We start from the raw sequence: 12,776 nt of genomic DNA on the forward strand, positions 1-12,776 counted from the left end.
TGTTTTGTGGTGGAGAGAGGAAGGCTCAGGCTATTCCACAGCTCTCTCTGCCCTCATCATGTGGATCCCAGAGTGGGGTGGACCCCGGGTCCTGGCTTGTGGTTTAAACCCAGGAATTGGAGACAGTAGGGGCTGGGGTGAGGTTAGATGGGTGGTGACCCATCCTTTGTACATTCATGGGTCTTCTTGTCTGGCCTGGGGTGCCCCTCCCTGCAGGGCCAGTTACAGTGAGATAGGGGAGCAGGAAGGCAGGGGATGGGGGCAGAATATCCCGTGGGTGTGCAGCTCGGATGTCAGGTTACGTCTTGTGCTGCTGGGGTAAAAGCTCTAGGTTTCCAGGATCAGATTTGATTACAGCAGCCTGGGAGTTTTGTCATCATTGGCTGGAGAGCTATTCAGAGTTGGAACCTAACACTATCACTAGATCTCCGCACACAACAGGAAGCAGCTTGGTGTGCTCTGGTGACCCGGTCACTTGACCTCAGTCTGCCCCTGACTAGCATTTGACCTTGGACAAGTCATTCTGCTGTGTGTACAAGGAGGGGGTTAATGTCTCATCTCTACAGACACAGCTCTAGACTTCCACATCCCACGGTTCTGTGTCCCTTCCCCAAGAAACTGTTTAGTACTTTCCAGTCCCCAGTTAATGCTCTCTCCTTCCATCCTTTTCAGGACATAATATCTGCCTACCTTCCTATGTGCTGGACCCTAGGTTAGCCCCGGGGCTGTGGCAATGAAGACACAACCTCCGGCAGCTCAGAAGGGGCTGCGAGGAGGCGGACTGGGAGCAGCCTCCTGCCCATTTAGGGGCCCACATCCTGGAGGGGAAGCGGACTGCAGGGAAGACAGGTGTGGGTCTGCCAGTGAGCATCCACCAGACCCTGAGACCACCTCTTCTCAGTGACGTGGAGAGATCATGGAGAAGGGGACCCCCTGCTGTCCGTTCACCAGTGACAAAACCGAGGCTGGCTGCGGTGATGTGACATGTCAGAGGACATGCCGACTCAGGGCTATTCTTGTTTTTCTATGATCACCAATTTTAACAGGTGGAGGTGAGAGGTATGTAAGAAGCCTCTAAGGTATCTTTATAGCTCTTCTGTAAATCTCTTATTATTTCAAAATAAAAAGGCTTCATATATATTTATATATATATATATTTATATATATATATATATTTATATATATATATATTTTATATATATATATATATATATTAATGTGGAGGACTTCTGACCCATCTCACCACCTTCTGATTTGCACCAATAAAACAACTGATCAGCCCTTACTGTTCACTGAACACCCGATAGGTATGAGGCACCACAGTACCTACAACTAAGGGGCTGATGAAGATGTATCAGACGTGGGCCTTGCTCTCTGTGAGTTCTCAGACTTCCCCATGGAAAAATAAGACATGTTCAAATGAAAAGTTTTCTAACAATACAAGACAGTTTAACAAGAGCCAAATACACAGGAGTACAAGGGAGCAGGGGAGAAACCACTGCCAGGAGGACGTTTTTTAAATAGGGACAAAGATTATTTCCTTCTATAAAACAAATTCAGAGTGTTTTTGACTTAATGAACACTTTTGAAATACATGAGCACTTCCATCGATTGTACATACATTTTCTCAGACTTCATGCATTAGTCATAAAGAACACCACCAAATCTTACTGACTCTACGTCCTAAATATCCCTCACGTTGATTGCCTCACTGCCAGCCTCACTGCCAGCCTCACTGCCACTGTCATGTCGTCCCTCTCCTGGACCAGTCCATTAGCCTTATCTGCCTCCCTTTCTCCAGGCGAGTCTCGACTCACCCCGACTGCAGCCGCCGTTAGGTCTGTGCTTGGACTGCAGCCTGGGTCACTTCCCAACGCGCTGAGCTGGCTGCCCCGCACTTGGGTGGCAGGGAACCTCGGGAGGCTCCCCTGCACGCGGCAAGCAAGCTCCTTCACACGTGGCTCCGCCCACCTCTTTATCCCCTTCATCGCCACGTCCCTGTTCCCCCCGCCCCTGCCTCAGGCACAAGGAGTTTCTTCCCACTGCTCAAGCAGACTTCACCCTCATGAGCTCGGTGCCTTTGCCCCTGCTGCCCTCTCTCCACGGAAAGGCCTCTCCCTCTTCTCTGCCTGCTGGAATTGTAGTGGTCTCCAACCCTCAGCTTAAACATCTCCTTCTCTGGTTCCCCAAAGTGAATCACTTCCTCCTCTGTCTTCCCACAACATACTGCCGCAGTGCTACTCTTGTACCCTGGGCAAAAACTTGACTTATTCATCCACAACTTCTTTCCACAAACATTTATTAAGCAACTACTATGTGCCAGAGCTGTGACAGGCTGAAAAGACAGCAGCAGTCCCTGCCCTCTTGGAGGTCCCCAACAGGTGAGGGGTTTGGAGATATGCAGAAGCAATACAGAGCACGTGACAGTGCCATGACAGGGGACACAGGGCTAGGGGAGTGGGTGGAGAGGCCCTCGCCCAGTCTGGGAGGTGGCCTGGTGGCGAGGGGGTCAGGAGGGCTTCCCAGGAGAAACGATGCTCAGTGAGATCAGAAGCCCGAGCAGCGTACGCCATCTGTTCCCCCATCAAGTTTTTCCAGAGCAAAAGCCACGTCTTACTCATTGTTGTGTTGCCCCAAATCTAGATCTGTAGCTTGACATAGTAGGTGCTCAATACGTTTGCTTGCCTGATTAAACGAATTGCTGAGCAAACAAAATGAATGGGCAAACAAAAAGCATCTTACTTTTAAGCAAGTGGACAACCTCAGCCTAACGCTCCTGCTTCCAGCATCGGGTGGCTGGGCTGAACGAGGCTGTTTTGCCTTTGCATTTCATGTGGTTTATTGTAGTATTTCTCTTTGACCTTTAGATTCAGTTTAGTAAAACCGTGAGAATGATGAGTGGTTTCACTTTTTTTTTGGAATGAGCTTGTGGGTTTTGTTTTGGTTGCTGGGAAAGATTTAATTTATTAAAGTCTATGAATTTTATGGATAATATCTTCCTCAAAATGCTTTTAAAATATTCTTAATGTAAAAAAAGAAAAATTAAAGATATGAAGTGGGAGTGGGAAGAAATTGTAAGGGTGGTGGGTGGGGAGGCAGGGAGAAGAGGTGGCATTAAATACCAAGGGTGACCTTACCCATATGTCTGGGGGTTCAAAGCACTTTCCCATCCAACTTCTCTCTGGTTCACAACCAGGGCCAAGCCTTCTGAGTGACCATCATCTACTTCTACGTGTGTGATTGTTCATCTTATGTGTCAACTTGACTGGGCCATGGGGTGCCCAGATATTTGGTCAGACATTATTATGAGTGTGTCTTTGAGGATGTATGAGGGGGAGATTAACATTTGAATTGGTGGATGGAGTAAAGCAACCATGGGTGGGCCTCGTCCAATCAGTTGAAGGCCTGATCAGAACCAAAAAGCTGACCTTCCTCTGCGTAAGACAGAGTTCCTTCTTCCTCACTACCCTCGAATTGGGACATCAGCTTTTCCCTGCCTTTGGAGTCAAACTGAAACAAAGGCTCTTCCTGGGACTTGAGGCTGCTGGCCTTCAGACTGGAGCCCCACCATGGGTTCTCCTGGTCCTCAGGCCTTCGCCCTTGGACTGGAATCACAGCACTGGCTCTCCTGGCTGTCCAGCTCGCCAGCTCACCCTGCAGATCCTGGGATGTGTCAGCCTCCGTAATGGTGTGAGCCAATTTTTTGTAATAGATCTTTCTCTGTATATGAATCCTATTGGTTCTGTTTCTCTGTGACCTGTGACTCATACGAGGAGGTTTTAAATCGTTGACTTCTAGATGCCCGAGCAGGGCATCAGACACCGCCCTCGGTTTACAGACGATGAAACTGAAGCCCAAGAAGGAAGGTTCTTCCCGTGGCGTATTCCACCTGCCATGTTCACTAATCAGCTGGTGCTTGGAGTCTCCTTTACTGGAAACCATATTTAGAAATAATACTTAAAATGCAAATATCCCTGGGAAAAGAATATACTGATATGAATTCATAAGAGAATATAAATGACTCGATGAACTGTTTTCCAGAGAGCAATTTTTGATGGGGGAAGGCAAGGGTACAGGGTGAAAAGATAGATGTAGTTTCTACCCTCTTGGAGGTCCTCGATGGATGAGTTTCAGAGAGGTACAGAAGCAAGCCGTGCATAATGAGCATCGTTTGGCTCTTGAAAGTGAGAGGAGGAGGCATTTGGGACAGTGGGAGGTGGGGTGCAGCAGGCGCAGGGCAGGCCCACAGACCTCATCTCCTTATGACCTTGAAAGCTGGCCCAGACCACTGTCTGCGTTGCGCTGGGAAGCTTACACGTCTGGGGGGATGAATGGCTGGAGCAGGCCCAATCCTTCATCTAAGGGAGCTCGCAGGAAATTTCTGAAAATACAGACTTCGAGCAGTAATGCTTGCATCTTTTTAAAAATAACATTTTGTGTGCATGCGTCTGCCTTCCTGGCTACACTGGGATGTGTTGTGGGTAGAGTGGGCGGAGGGTGTTTGGAGCCGTAAGGCAACCAGAAGCCTATTTTCAAACCTTATGTATAACCTTTTTTTTTTGCTTTCTGCTGGTATGAAGCTTCTGATTTTGTCTTTGGGTCACCAGCCTGAAAGAGAAAGCTACGTTCTGCCAATCTGGCCAGTATCGTTAATTGTCCTTCCTCTTCAGAGCAAGGGCAGCGCGTGAGATAGTGAAGCTACGTGAAATTCCATCTCCCAAGGAAGGTGTGGAGGAAATGGGGATGTGTTTAGCTTGGGGAAGAGACTCCTCGGGGGATTTGAAATCAGTCCTCAGCTATTTAGAGAGCTGTTGTGTGGAGGCAGGAATGGAGTTGTTCTGTGTTCTCCAGCGGGCAGGGTGCTGGGAGAGGTTATGGGGATACAGATTTGGAAAGTCTAGGGTAAATGCACTGCTTCGGGAGGCAGGGAGTGCTCTGCATTGGAGGTACTGGAGCATGGGCTGGATGAGTGCTTGGTGCAGGATTGTGGCAGAGAAGCAAGCCTGCAGGGTTGGTTGATCTACGTGATTTTTAAGCACTTTTTAACCCTGAGATTCTCTGATCCGAGGCTCTGGACAATGGTCAGTTTTTACAGATAGAATAGTCTGAAGAGGTTTAAGTGTGACCTTTCATCCAATCAAAAGTGTTGATCTGTTGTACACGAAGCCCTCTATTCAGCATGAGAAACTAAACTAGGCCCCAAGGGGTACAGATGGCTGTAAGGCAAAATGGAATGCTGTCTTGGCTGTAAAGACATGTCTCCTCCTCTTCTGTTTGATACAGAACCTGGACGAGGAGGCAGAGTTAGAATCTAGGAGATTGTCTTAAAATGGCTGAGGAGAAGGTGTCAGCAGAGGGAGACGGTCAGGAGGAAACAGAGAGGGGACCGAATGAGGAAAGTGTTGGGAGCGATGGCCCCTGGTTGCTCAGAAGGGGCTTTCTTGCCTGCAGCCCTGATCGAGTTAACATCGAGTTATCATGTACTGTGGTCTGAATGTTGGTGTCCTGCCCAAATTCGTATGTTGAAATCCTCGCCCCAAGGTAACGGCATTAGGAGGTGGGGCCTTTGGAATGTGCTTCAGTCATGAGGGTGGAGCCTTTGTGAGCGGGATTCGTGCTCTTATAAAAGATACCCCACAGAGCTCCCCTGCCCCTTCCGCCCTGTGAGGACAGAGAGAAGGTGTTGGTTTCAACCCAGGAAGCAGGCTTTCAGCAGAATGTGACCCTGCGGGGGCCCTGACCTTGGGTTTCCCACCCTTCAGGACTGTCAGAAATAAATTCCGGTTGTTGGTAAGCTACGTGGTCTGTGGTATTTTTGTTATAACAGCCCGAACGGACTAAGACATCATGGAACGTTTGACTCATTCAACCCCGCTCCCTCTGCCCAGACGCCGAGCTCACCAATTAGTATGACGCTCATGATGTGGCTTTTCATGCTAATCTCTCCGTGGGAGAAGTGGATGAGAGAAGGACCCCTGTCACAGCACTTGTCCCAGTGTCATAATTGTTTGCTTGCCAGTCTATCACTCTAGACAGAAGTTTCCTGTAGCCCTCTCTCTTAGCACAATGCCTGGTACTTAGCAGGAACTCATGAAATCCTTGTTAAGTGATGAAGGCTGGAGGGGACAATCACATCTAATTAGGGTGGAAGTGCACTGTGGTCAGGAGAAATAGAGAAGTAACTTCTGAGAGCTGGGCTTTCCTTGAAGTAGGAGTTCCTCTTTCAATGTGTACTAAGTCTCTCTTAGGTACCAGGCACTGTGGACAGAGCCGACTGACACAGAATTTGCATTCTAGGAATTCTATGGGATGGAGGTGACATTCCAGGCTGAGGGAGTTACCCGCACAAAGGCTGGAGTCCGGGCAGGGCTTGATGTGTTTGAGGGGCTCTAGTGTGCGGGGCTAGAGATTGGGCTGAAATGGGCGAGACTGTAAAGGGTCACTAAACAAAATAGGAAACATGGAAGGATGATAGCACCTTTCAACCTTGTTCTTCACAGGCCTGTCAGGCCAGAGTTTGGGCTTCATCCTGGAAGCAGTGGAGAAATCAATCACTGAGCACTCCAGAACAGATGAGTGACATAGTCAAATGCGGGTTTCAGTAGTTTTCCCCGTGGTGATGTGGAGGAAGCGCTGGAGCGCCGGGATACTGGGAAGGAAGGCAGAAGGCTACTGCAATAGTCCTAGCAAGAGACAGTGAGGGCCTTTGGGACAGGCATGAGGAGGGGACAGATGTCAGCTATTCCAGAGATCAGGTACAACAGACCAAGGTGACCTGTGGAAGGTGTGGAAGGAGGACTCATTAGAGAGGACTGAAACGGCGGGGGAATGCTTTCAACTGAAATTGGGAAGGAGGATTGAGGAGGTGTGGTAGGTACAGGTAATGAATTCAAGTTGTATATTCTGAGATTCAGTGAGGGTAGGGTCAGGAAGACATCCAGGTGAAAAAAATCCTGTAGGAAACTGGAAACATGGATCCAGAGATTGGGGGAGAAATAAGGGCCAGAGGTAAAGGTTAGGGGTCATCACCATTTGGGTGGTGAACAAAGCCTTGGAGAGAATGAGGTCCCTCATGGGAACTGTACTGAGGGACAACAGTTCAAAGGCAGAACTCTGAGGTAAGGAGAGAGCCCATTCTTCAGAGCTGGTGGAACAGAAGCCCCCAAAGAGACAGAAACTGGCCAGAGAGAGAGAAGGATCATGGAAGCCAAGAGACAATTGTGTTGCAGGGAAGGCGCCAGGAAGGGACATCTAAGCCTGCTTTGGAGGTTGAGGGATGTCTACCTAAGATAGGTGGCGTCTGAATCGGTCTTAAGGAGGAGTAGGAGATGGTGGACAGGATACTGCCTGAAAAGGGGAGGCCGGAGCTGGCAATTAGGATGGCTATAGCCTTCCCTAGGGAAGAGTCCATGGCAGAGACAGTAGACACGTTCAGCAGATTGGAGAGAGAGAGCAAGGTGAGAAAGCGTAAGTGGCAGATAAAAGCCATAACTTTTTGAAGTCTGATACTGAAGGGAAGGAAAGAGGAAAAGATAGGCTGATGGTTGAAGTTTTCTTAGGATGGGTGACTTGAACACCAGGACGCTTCTCCGAGTCAGGCATGTCCGTGCCCTTCACCCAGACGATCTAGTCATTCCGTGAGCATTTACTGAGCAGCTCCTGGGGCAGGGACCATGCTGGGTTCTGGGCTGCAAAGGAGAGCAAGACTTCTCAAGGACCCAGTCCAAGGATTGAAGACATAGATAAGAAATTTCAGGTCAGTGTGGTGAGTGCCACAGACAAAGTCAGTACTGGATACAATGGGAAACATTGGAGGTCACACTCAGTCTAGGGGTTTAGGAGGACTCCCTGGAGCAGGCGACATCTGAGCTGAAAACATGTAGAAACACGTAGAAAACAGCCAGGCGGGGCAGAGCAGGGGAGAAGGCATTCCAAGCAGGATGTTTCTCCTACAAATCCCCTCTCCCACATTCTCGTGCGAGTGCCCAGGTAAATACATGAGGAGCCTCCTGACTGTCCAACTCCGACTCCCAGCACTTAATTTTCCCCCCTGTTTAACATGCCGTCCCGTCATAGTGGTTATCACCCCCTTGTCTGTTAGAAACTTCCAAAGAGAAGAGACTGGTCTTAGTCATCTCTGTATCTCCTGAAGAATCCAGTGCAGTGTTCAGCACATGACTGATGCTTAAAAATTATTTTTTGATATGAAATCTTTCAGGTCCAAGGGCCACTATCCTGGCTAATAAATTCCAAAGGGGGCCACTGGCAGGATTAAGGAATAGAAGTAAAAAGGGAAAGGAAAATTAGACATAGGAAGAAAAATAAGGCTGGGAGAGAGGGCTGGGATGGGAGGTGGGGAGAAAGCAAAGAAATGAAGATAAAGTGTGCACAGCGAGGAGGGTTACAATTCCAAACCAAATCTACCCAGAACTCTCTGCTCCATGAAACCCTGCCTGTGGATTCTTTTCCATCACAGGCAGACCCTCCTATTCCCCCTCTACTTTAGGGCTCTCCTGTTGGAATCTGATCTCTAGACATATTTGATCAGTTACAAGCATCAGGAGTGGGGGAAAGTGAGAGAAAGAGGGGGAGGGGGAAAAAAGCCCTGCAGGTGCAATAATGTTTCCACTTTACAGGGTGAGCCCAGAGGGAATTCCAGTTTCCTTCCCTTGAGAGAAGCAAGCCGGTGGCTCTGTCACACTCTTGAATTGGGTGTACAACTCACACATTGTCTTGCATAGCAAAACTAACTTTGTTTCGCAGCTGGATAAATAAAGTAAGGAAGAAAAAAGCTGGCATTACACATTTCTGAATTAGCACCAAGTCTTTCAAACTCCACCCCTTTAGGAAATGTTTCTTAATGCGGCGGGAGGTGGTCATTTCACTCCTCTCCCAATCCCTCTTCACCGCAAGAAACCCTGTTTAGAGCTACGCTTCTACCTTCCTCTGCTTGATGCTTTTCCCATCATCTCTGGCTCCTTCTCTGAATGCTTTATCCATGTCAGTAGGACCAAAAGAGATAGTGTGAAAGAATTCTAAAAACAATGGAAATTGTAGATAGTAATGATGGTCTCTGAGGGTGTCAGTGTCATTGGTCCAAGACAGAAAGTTCTTAGGAAAAATAACAAAGCCTCTTTGAGTTTCTTCTACAGTAAACAGCATAGTATTACACACTGGTGATTCCTGAATTAATTGTAACTGAAAAAAAAATTTCCAGCCTGTTATAAAGTATACAAGAGAGGAAACAAAACTTCAAGCTTAAAATTCAGAGCAATATGTATCCTACAAGGAGTTGGTCAATCCACTCAGAATCTTGTACAGTTACTCACGAGGTGGATTTCATGAGCTCTTGTCTATTCAGTCATACCATTTTTTAAAGTTCCCTTCTCTTCCTCTAGAACACACTCCATATTGATTTTCAGAAGCCTGGAAAAAGTACATTTATCAAGGACCAATAAAATTATTTTAGGTTAAAAATAATAATGGCAGAGGAAAGAAGTTGTCTGGGTGTAGATTCCCAACATGAACATGATATAAAGTTATTCCTGAGGTGTGTTTGTGACAGGTCATGAAATGTCTTAGAGAGTTGCTATGCCCTAGGCATGTAACTGCAATGACTCATGTCTCATCATGCCCTCTCTGGGAAAGCAGTGTGTTGTGTGAAGCTTACGGCTAGGGCTGAAAGATGCTTTCAGGAGCCTTCCCCAGTCCAGAGGCCACAAGTACCTTGTTCAAGGACCTTATCATGGGTTTTTCTCTAGACCTTGAATATCCTCTGATTTTAAGTCTTATTCTTGGGGATGAAATGTCTTTGCCCAGAACAATAGTCTTGGTGAAAAGAGATTTCTAACCATCATTTCACTGGTTGTCTTCGGTGAATTTTAGCCCCTTGATAGGTAAGGGGCTTAGTAAATGCTGCACAATTCAATAGACGGCTAATGAACATTTTATTTTCAAAGATAGCTCCTCCTCTAAGATTTCAATCCCCATGCACACTATAGGTCATTTAAAAAGAGTTCAAGGCATCATTTATTTGCTCAACAGTCTTTTTCTTTTACTCTATCCACCACAGACTAGAAGTTGAAAGATAATGACTCTGTTCTTTTTAAAGATGTTGAAAGTGAGGCCCAGAAAGGATAAGGATAAGGATTTCCACAAGAAGATCAGGCATCGAGTTTTGGGAGGCTGAAAGGCTAGAATTCAGAAATCCCCAATTTTTTTCTTTCAACTCAGTCATGGTGCAGTTTGCCTCCTATCTGTCCCTCCCTGGGGTTGTTGGTGATCCTTTTGACTTAAAGGATATCTTTTCTTTATTTATGTGCTGCAAGACACTGCCTGAAAAGACTCACCAGGCAACTGGATGGCTCTGTGCTTGCGCAGTGAGTCAAGTCCATGAAATGTTTCTTTAGGAAAAAGGACTAGTCATCCCTCTGTACCACAGAGGATTGGTTCCTGGACCCCCAAGGATCCCCAAATCTGAAGATGCTCAAGCCTCATACATATGGCATAGTATTTGCTTATAATGCACTTCCCCTCCACATACTTTAAATCATCTCTAGATTACTTACAATACTTAATACAATGTAAGTGCTATGTAAATATTTGGTGCACAGCAAATTCAACTTTGCTTTTTGGAAACTTCCGGGTTTTTAAAAAATATTTTCCATCTGCAGTTACTTGAATCTGTGAATGTGGAAACCCTGGGTACAGACCCTGGCTGACTATACTAACATGGGGTAATGTTGAGGCAGTGAAATAAAAAAGAGGGAAAGGGAAGCTGCCTTGAGAAGAAATGGTCATAACTCGTTATTGGGATAAGAAATGTAATTAAATAGGGGAATTGGGGTGGCAAACCTGGGATAACTGTCATGGTTAAAACACATAATCTAGGGCAGGTCAGACAGAAAAGGTATGTTTAAACACTTAATAAAATCTGCAAATTTTATGTGAGATAGTCCTGAGTAGCTAAGGCTAAGAATGGGAATCCATCTCTCTGGTAGGAAAATGACCAAACAAGATAACAAAAAAGCACATTCTCTTTGGTTGACCAACAGAGCCACTATGGAGTTTGCAAAAACAGAACCATCTGTTGTGTGAGGAACCATGGACAGAGATTCTGTATTTATAGAATCCTGAGTGAGAAAACCAGGTATATTAATAAAACTTTTTTTTCCAGTTCAGTAATCTGAAATCCACTTTTCTTTTAGTTTCTCTGCTGTCAACATGTACTGCGTTTAAACAAACAAGAACCCTACTCAATATAAAAACAGACAGACTTGCTATGACTAATTTCAGAATTCCCAAAGTAGGCTCTTTTCCAAAAATACATAGCAATTGACAACGTTGTCAGCTCAGCCTACAGGGTTACAATACACCTACAGACCCTGAGGCTAAATCGTAATTTTATTGCTAGTTTGGACACAGCTGGACAGTCTGCAGAGGAGCTCCACAACCCTTAGCAGGTCTTGGTATGGGGTTTTAAAGAAACCTTCCTGTAAACAACTGTTCCCAACGGGTGTATCTTAAACAGCCTATCTTAAAAATTCTTATTTTTTATTGGTTTCTAAAATGGTAGTTGTTACAAAGAAAAAACTCTTGTATTAGGGGTCAAGAGTGCTAGTGTATTTCAGATATTGCATGTTCCTTTCAAAACACATACTTTTTATTTATTTATTTAACTTTTTAACACCTTTATTGTGGTATGGTTCCTGTACAGGAAACTACACATATTTCAGATGTGCACTTTGATGAATTTTGATAGATGTATACGCCAGTTAAACCACTACCACAATCAAGACAGCTAACATTCCCATCACTCCCCAAGAGGTGCAATTTCTGAATTCCCAATTTATTCCCACCCCCTTTAACCTCTGGTAACCATAAATTTGTTCTCTATGTCTGTGAGTCTGTTTCTGCTTTGTAGATAAATTTGTAAAACAAATTCTTAATGAAAAGATGTTTACATCCTTTGGTAAAACTATTTTAGAAAAGGTAACATCTTTTAGAGGCCATTGCTTTTCCAGGAATAACTCTGTATATTATAATTACTCTGTATTAAAGTGGAGGAGGTTAAAAATTGAAGTGATTATTTTCTTCCACAAGCCTTCAAAGGAATGATAGAACCACATTTCTCTCAGTGAGTTTAATTACCTTTACCATGAATTCAATTGTAGGGAGGAGGAGGGAAAATAAATGACATCAGTATTTACTGGGTGTCTACTATGTGCCAGGTAACACCCTAAACACATTACAGCTTTTATCGCATTTGTCTTCTCAGCAATGTTGCACACTGCTATCTTCGTTTTACATGATGGGAGGAGGTTCAGAGAGGTTAAGCAACTCATTGCAGGACACACAGCTAGTAGATGGCCAGGAACAACCAGTAACTAAGGCATTGACCTGTTCTTGGCTTCCTGCTGAATGGGATACACATTCTATTTATTAGAAGTTTTGTTCAGCTGTCTCTACATCCCTTCTGTCGCTAAGCTGTTCAAGTAGCTTCCTGTACCAAGTATGATCTGGTTCTTTAAGAACTGTGTTTAATGAGAATCTATAGGCTGGACACTGTGAAATGACTTACGCATCTCATCTAATCATTACAACTCTAAGAGAACGGGTTCTCTCCGGCTTATACAGGACGCAACTGTTTTGGGAGGTAAGGAAAGTTGCTGCAGATTGCAGGGTTAGTCAGAGGTAGAGCGATGACCTGGATGGATTCCAGGTCTCTGACTCCAGCGTCGAAAGGAGCTTTCCCCACAACACCAGGGTTTCCCCTG

This window comes from Vicugna pacos, chromosome 23, assembly GCF_048564905.1.
Source record: "Vicugna pacos chromosome 23, VicPac4, whole genome shotgun sequence".
Classification (NCBI taxonomy): Eukaryota; Metazoa; Chordata; class Mammalia; order Artiodactyla; family Camelidae; genus Vicugna; species Vicugna pacos.